This window comes from Coregonus lavaretus, assembly GCF_964263955.1.
Source record: "Coregonus lavaretus genome assembly, chromosome: 2".
Lineage (NCBI taxonomy): Eukaryota > Metazoa > Chordata > Actinopteri > Salmoniformes > Salmonidae > Coregonus > Coregonus lavaretus.
Window position 1 is genome coordinate 7,961,373 of NC_139989.1, and position 8,515 is coordinate 7,969,887.

Here is an 8,515-nt window from a genome sequence, read left to right on the forward strand (position 1 = left end):
AATCACACACAAATTATCAATGGAAATCAAATGTATCAACCCATGGAGGTCTGGATTTGGAGTCACACTCAAAATTAAAGTGGAAAACCACACTACAGGCTGATCCAACTTTGATGTAATGTCCTTAAAACAAGTCAAAATGAGGCTCAGTAGTGTGTGTGGCCTCCATGTGCCTGTATGACCTCCCTACAACGCCTGGGCATGCTCCTGATGAGGTGGCGGATGGTCTCCTGAGGGATCTCCTCCCAGACCTGGACTAAAGCATCCGCCAACTCCTGGACAGTCTGTGGTGCAACGTGGCGTTGGTGGATGGAGCGAGACATGATGTCCCAGATGTGCTCAATTGGATTCAGGTCTGGGGAACGGGCGGGCCAGTCCATAGCATCAATGCCTTCCTCTTGCAGGAACTGCTGACACACTCCAGCCACATGAGGTCTAGCATTGTCTTGCATTAGGAGGAACCCAGGGCCAACCGCACCAGCATATGGTCTCACAAGGGGTCTGAGGATCTCATCTCGGTACCTAATGGCAGTCAGGCTACCTCTGGCAAGCACATGGAGGGCTGTGCGGCCCCCCAAAGAAATGCCACCCCACACCATGACTGACCCACCGCCAAACCGGTCATGCTGGAGGATGTTGCAGGCAGCAGAACATTCTCCACGGCGTCTCCAGACTCTGTCACGTCTGTCACATGTGCTCAGTGTGAACCTGCTTTCATCTGTGAAGAGCACAGGGCGCCAGTGGCGAATTTGCCAATCTTGGTGTTCTCACAGACACAGCAAACCTTCTTGCCACAGCTCGCATTGATGTGCCATCCTGGATGAGCTGCACTAACTGAGCCACTTGTGTGGGTTGTAGACTCCGTCTCATGCTACCACTAGAGTGAAAGCACCGCCAGCATTCAAAAGTGACCAAAACATCAGCCAGGAAGCATAGGAACTGAGAAGTGGTCTGTGGTCACCACCTGCAGAACCACTTCTTTATTGGGGGTGTCTCGCTAATTGCCTATAATTTCCACCTGTTGTCTATTCCATTTGCACAACAGCATGTGAAATGTATTGTCAATCAGTGTTGCTTCCTAAGTGGACAGTTTGATTTCACAGAAGTGTGATTGACTTGGAGTTACATTGTGTTGTTTAAGTGTTCCCTTTATTTTTTTGAGCAGTGTATATATATATATATATATATATATACAGTGTTGTAACAATGTGCAAATAGTTAAAGTACAAATGGGAAAATAAATAAACATAAATATGGGTTGTATTTACAATGGTGTTTGTTCTTCACTGGTTGCCCTTTTCTTGTGGCAACAGGTCACAAATCTTGCTGCTGTGATGGCACACTGGTTTTTCAGCCAGTAGATAAGGGAGTCCTCTCCTAGCTCCCCTCCAACACACAGACTAGACTCTATTTACCAAGGAATGATCACAGCTTTAGAAATAAAGAGAGGAACGTCCCAGATACGCATGATGAAGACTTCAATCCAATACACACAGGGAAGATATGCTATGATCTGCCTTTCCATGATATGGAGCACCCCCCCCCCCCAACACACACACCATTTCCATCCATCTCTCTGATCCCTTTTGCTTTCAAGGGCAAGAGAAAAGGGAGACAAGACAAAGTTCACTTGGCAGTTTCTTTTTTCCCCTCCTTTGGTATGAGTTGAAGGGGAAAAACATGATCACCATAAATACACACTAATTGGTGGCTAATTTTGTTAGTTCTTGCCTGGATGATTCACTGCCTCCGGGCAACTATGAATAATGTATTACAGTGGCATGCAACTGGATGTGGCGACTGGGGAGAGAGAGCTAGCTAGCTACCAGGAACTGGATTCATTCTTCTCTCATGCGAACCCAGTCATTTCTGACTGGTATTAGAATCATATGCAAACAACCTATTTTGGCCAAATTCCATGACCTCCTCTTTGTCCTCCTCATCCTCCCTTTTGGGTTTGGCAGGCGCTCCCCTGCTCTAGTTGGCAAGGATGAGATGGGACAGGACGGGTGGGAGGGAGGGATGAAGGGAGTAAAGGGGGACAGGACGGGTGGGAGGGAGGGATGAAGGGAGTAAAGGGGGACAGGACGGGTGGGAGGGAGGGATGAAGGGAGTAAAGGGGGACAGGACGGGTGGGAGGGAGGGATGAAGGGGACCTCAGAAGGCCGGGTGACATTTCACTGATACTTGTGTGGAGGAGATTAGGGAGGGAGTGCTCACAGTAGAGCTGGTGACTGGCTGGCTCAGACAGACTGCAGTCTCTCTCACAGGAGGACTTCACAGTGTGTGTTCTGTGCCAGAGAGGAGACCCTCTGTGTAGAGTACGGAGAATCAGAGTATACATTTACATTTGACTTGGCTACAGCACCCAAAGACTAATTCACACTACAGAACTCAGTAAGAGTTGAGCATCATTACTGGTGCTTTTTTAAATAATGACATACAGTGCATTCGGAAAGTATTCAGACCCCTTGATTTTTTCCACATTTTGTTACGTTACAGCCTTACTCTAAAATTGATAAAATTGTTTTTCCCCCACTCATCAATCTACACACAATACACCATAATGACAAAGCAAAAACAGGTTTCTATACATTTTTGGAAATTTACAAAACATTAAAACGGAAATATCACATTTACATAAGTATTCAGACCCTTTACTCAGTACTTTGTTGAAGCAACTTTGGCAGCGATTACAGCCTTGAGTCTTCTTGGGTATGATGCTACAATCTTGGCACACCTGTATTTGGGGAGTTTCTCCCATTCTTCTCTGCAGATCCTCTAAAGCGCTGTCAGATTGGATGGGGAGCTTCGCTGCACAGCTATTTTCAGGTCTCTCCAGCTCTGGCTGGGCCACTCAAGGAAGTTCTGAGACTTGTCCCAAAGCCACTCCTGCATTGTCTTGGCTGTGTGCTTAGGGTCATTGTCCTGTTGGAAGGTGAACCCTCTCCCCAGTCTGAAGTCCTAAGCGCGCTGGAGCAGGTTTCATCAAGGATTTCTCTGTACTTTGCTCCATTAATCTTTGCCTCGATCCTGACTAGTCTCCCAGTCCCTGCCGCTGAAAAACATCGCCACAGCATGATGCTGCCACCCCCATGCTTCACCGTAGGGGGATGGTGCCAGGTTTCCTCCATACTTGACGCATGGCATTCAGGCCAAATAGTTAAATCTTGGTTTCATCAGACCAGAGAATCTTGTTTCTCATGGTCTGAGAGTCCATTAGGTGCCTTTTGGCAAACTCCAAGCGGGCTGTCATGTGCCTTTTACTGAGGAGTGGCTTCCGGCTGGCCACTCTACCATAAAGGCCTGATTGGTGGAGTGCTGCAGAGATGGTTGTCCTTCTGGAAGGTTCTCCCATCTCCACAGAGGAACTCTGGAGCTCTGTCAGAGTGACCATCAGGTTCTTGGTCACCTCCCTGACCAAGGCCCTTCTCCCCCGATTGCTCAGTTTGGCCGGGAGGCCAGCTCTAGGAAGAGTCTTGTGTAGTTCCAAACCTCATCCATCATGATGGCCACTGTGTTCTTGGGGAACTTCAATGCTGCAGACATTTTTTGGTACCCTTCCCCAGATCTGTGCCTCGACACAATCCTGTCTCGGAGCTCTACGGACAATTACTTCGACCTCATGGCTTGGATGTTGCTCTGACATGCACTGTCAACTGTGGGACCTTATATAGACAGGTGTGTGCCTTTCCAAATCATGTCCAATCAATTGAATTTAGCACAGGTAGACTCCAATCAAGTTGTAGAAACATCAAGGATGATCAATGGAAACAGGATGCACCGGAGCTCAATTTCAAGTCTCATAGCAAAGGGTCTGAATACTTATGTAAATAAGGTATTTCTGTTTAGTTTTTTTTAAATAAATTTGCAAACATTTCTAAAAATCTGTTTTCGCTTTGTCATTATGTGTTTTTGTGTGTAGATTGATGAGTAAAAAATTTTATTTAATCCATTTTAGATTAAGGCTGTAACGTAACAAAACGTGGAAAAAGTAAATGGGTCTGAATACTTTCCGAATGCACTGTAGGTCTGACGTGTAATTTCTTTCTTCAAGCATTTAAGAAAAAAATTATAATGTGTCACCAACACAAAGTCAGCCTCGTGGGCTGTAAAGTAAACATAACCTGTGAACATTTTGACATGTTGAATATTACATGAAGAAAAATGGGGGGGGGAATGTGAACTCCCGGCTTAAAGGCCCAATGCAGTCAAGAACATGATTTTCCTGTGTTTTCTATATACAGTGCCTTCAGAAAGTATTCCTACCCCTTTAATTAAAGACTGAATTCTAAAAAATTAAATTTAAAAAACTCACCCATCTACACACAATATCCCATAATGACAAAGTGAAAACATGTTTTTAGAATTTATTGAAAAGGAAATACAGAAATCTCATTTACATAAGTATTCAAATCAAAATCAAATGTTATTGGTCACATACACGTGTTTAGCAGATAGTATTGTGGGTGTAGCAAAATGCTTGTAACTTAGGAAACAAAATACTTAAAAGTTTCCTAAGAGCTAGAAGCGAGGCAGCCCTCTCTGTCGGCACCATTTTCAACACCCCTGAGTCAATACTTTGTAAAAGCACCTTTGGCAGCGATTACATCTGTGAGTCTTTGTGGGTAAGTCTCTAAGAGCTTTCCACACCTGGATTTTTATTCTATATTTTTTACTCTTAAAACTGACGATTTTCATGTCCTGCCATAGATCTTCAAGCAGATTTATAATTAACTCGCCAACTCAGGACCAGTCCCTGTCTTCTTGGTAAGCAACTCGTGTGGATTTGGCCTTGTGTTTTAGGTTACTGGCCTGTTGGAAAACAGACAACCAGGTTTTCCTCTAGGAATTTGCCTGTGCTTAGCGCCATTCAGTTTATTTTTTATCCTGAAAAACCCAGTCCTTAACGGTTACAAGCATACCCATAACATGATGCAGCCACCACTATGGTTGAAATATGGAGAGTGGTACTCAGTAATGTGTTGTATTGGATTTGCCCCAAACATAACACTTTGTATTCAAGACAAAAAGTTAATTGCTTTGCCACATTTTTTTGCAGTAATATTTTAGTGCCTTGTTGCAAACAGGATGCATGTTTTGGAATATTTTTATTCTATGGTCAAATCTATGGTCAAATCCCTGAGCGGTTTCCTTCCTCTCTGGCAACTGAGTTAGGAAGGACGCCTGTATCTTTGTAGTGACTGGGTGTGTTGATACACCATCCAAAGTGTAATTAATAACTTCACCATGCTCAAAGGGATTTTCAGGTGCCCTTCTTTGCGAGGCATTGCGAAACCTCCCTGGTCTTTGTGGTTGAATCTTTGTTTGAAATTCACAACAAAATGTGGAAAAAGTCAAGGGGTGTGAATACTTTCTGATGGCTCTGTATTTCCACACTATGAGGTTGGAATAATACAGTGAAATTGTGAAAATTATCATGCATTTTTAAATGTAAAAACCTGTTTTGGTGGAATAGAGTTTTGGCCTGCCTGGTGACATCACCAGGAGGTAAATTAGTTAGTAGACCAATAAGAAAGAGAGTTCCAAATCTCTCTGCCAATAACAGCTCGTTTTCAGTTTACCCCTCCCCACTCAGACCACTCCAAGACAGTTTAGCAAAATTCTTGCTTGAGAAATTTTTCTTTGCTAAGAAGCCATGTTTATTTTTTTACCATTTTAATTTAAAACAATCACAGTAAGGTACCTAATTGTTACCCAGAACTGATTTCATATTGTGATAAAAACAGCTAGATTGGACCTTTAATATCTTATTCCGTCTGGCTGTGCCATACGCTCCTATGTTTATGTATGCCATGTTTGTCCTTAGCCGCTTATTAGAGCAGAAAATGGGTGGTTTTGAGTTTGGACGGTTAAGTGGCTCTCGCTGCGGTTTGGTACCAACACAACAGTCATGCCTAAAACAGGCCGCAGACCGGTCCTACCTCCCATCACGTACCCTGTCAGGAGGACCTGGGAGGATGAGGGACGGCGGGATAGAGAAAGAGCGAGGGATGAGGAGGCCGTTAAAAGGCCGGAGAAGGCAGGAGAATGCCGTTAAATGGCAGTAAGCACCCCCCCGGTCAAGGTGTTTCTGCCGCCGTGTGGCGCTTGTCTCTCCTGATCTGTCAGTGTGGGCCGACATGCAGCACCTTTGGGAGGACACCAGCGGCGTGGTTGCTGGTCCTTCTCACCCCCCGCATTTGGCAACAGGCCTCCGGGCCACGCTGTCTGTCCTCACCCATCAGCTCCGCTCCTCCACACGCAAACACACACACTCACTCCTCTGCTGCTCTTATCGCACAGTATCGCTGAAAGAAGAGGAGGGAGGGAGACAGGAAGGGTGTGTTGGTGGCCTTCTGCCTGCCCTGCCCTGACGGTTGCCTGGAGAGACAGAACCATCACAGAGAAACAGAATCCCTCCATCTGACAGGCCCCAGCCTGGTTTGGGGTGTTTTGGGTCATCACAGCGTTCCATATCGTTTTCCTTAACCGGGGCCCTTTTGTGTTTTAAGTTTTAGGAGCAACACCAGTGGTGCTGACGCAGAAAGGTGTTGAGAAGATGCCAGGGGAGATGTTACATCTTATCATTATTAGAAGGATTTGTTTAAAATCGCCTGTCTTGACAAGGAACAATTGTTGGCAGAATGTGTGCAATTAGGATTAATCAATTAGTGTGTGTACGTGTGTTTTAACCAATTATATATATATATATATATATATATATAGAGAGAAGCCACCGCGCAGCCATTATGGCACTCCTCCTCCACTAAAAAAGATTTTGGAAGCTATAGAAATGCATATATTAATGTCTACATTCGTTTTTGTCAAGTATATTCTATTACAGACACTTTAATGCAGATAATAAAAAACATAAAAACATGTTCCTTCAAGTATTTAAAAAAAAAAAAAAAAAAAGAGTACTAATGTTACTGTCCCCAACAACAAATACATGCTTAAATACAGTGGCTTGCGAAAGTATTCACCCCCCTTGGCATTTTTCCTATTTTGTTGGCTTACAAACTGGAATTAAAATGGATCTTGGGTGGGTTTGTATCATTTGATTTACACAACATGCCTACCACTTTGAAGATGCAAAATATATTTTTTTGTGAAACAAACAAGAAATCAGACAAAAAAACAGAACTTGAGCGTGCATAACTATTCACCCCTCCAAAGTCAATACTTTGTAGAGCCACCTTTTGCAGCAATTACAGCTGCAAGTCTCTTGGGGTGTGTTCGTATAAGCTTGGCACATCTAGCCACTGGGATTTCTGCCCATTCTTCAAGGCAAAACTGCTCCAGCTCCTTCAAGTTGGATGGGTTCCACTGGTGTACAGCAATCTTTAAGTCATACCACAGATTCTCAATTGGATTGAGGTCTGGGCTTTGACTAGGCCATTCCAAGACATTTAAATGTTTCCCCTTAAACCACTCGAGTGTTGATTTAGCAGAATGCTTAGGGTCATTGTCCTGCTGGAAGGTGAACCTCTGTCCCAGTCTCAAATCTCTGGAAGACTGAAACAGGTTTCCCTCAAGAATTTCCCTGTATTTAGCGCCATCCATCATTCCTTCAATTCTGACCAGTTTCCCAGTCCCTGTCAATGAAAAACATCCCCACAGCATGATGCTGCCACCACCATGCTTCACTGTGGGGATGGTGTTCTCGGGGTGATGAGAGGTGTTGGGTGCGCCAGACATAGCATTTTCCTTGATGACCAAAAAGCTAAATTTTTGTCTCTTCTGACCAAAGTACCTTCTTCCATATGTTTGGGGAGTCTCCCACATGCCTTTTGGCGAACACCAAACGTGTTTGCTTATTTCTTTCTTTAAGCAATGGCTTTTCTCTGGCCACTCTGCAATAAAATGCAAATGAATTACTTAAAAATCATACAAATGTGATTTTCTGGATTTTTGTTTTAGATTCCATCTCTCACAGTTGAAGTGTACCTATGATAAAAATTACAGACCTCTACATGCTTTGTAAGTAGGAAAACCTGCAAAATCGGCAGTGTATCAAATACTTGTTCTCCCCACTGTATGCACGCAGCATTTTTCCGTTATTTATTTTTTGAATTTATTGAAACAAGTTGTTTTTTTCACTTCACCAATTTGGACTATTTTGTGTATGTCCATTACATGAAATCCAAATAAAAATCAATTTAAATTACAGGTTGTAATGCAACAAAATTGGAAAAACGCCAAGGGTGATGAATACTTTTGCAAGGCCCTGAACATGTAATTTTGTCCTTGAAACCGTTTATTGAAATACTGTAGAATTCCATTCATTCCTATGGAGGACTGCTCCTTCTGGGGAGTACCAATATGTCGGCATGTGGCTTCAAAGCCTCTCATTGGCCATTACATAGCATCAGCAATGCAGGGTTGATATAAATATCATTGGTTTTTAACTCTTCACAACTCACACCTGCATATAAAAATTCACAACATTCTAAAAGTAAACCCTAGATCTCAATGACAAAATGCCAAAATAAAGGAAACACCAACATAAATT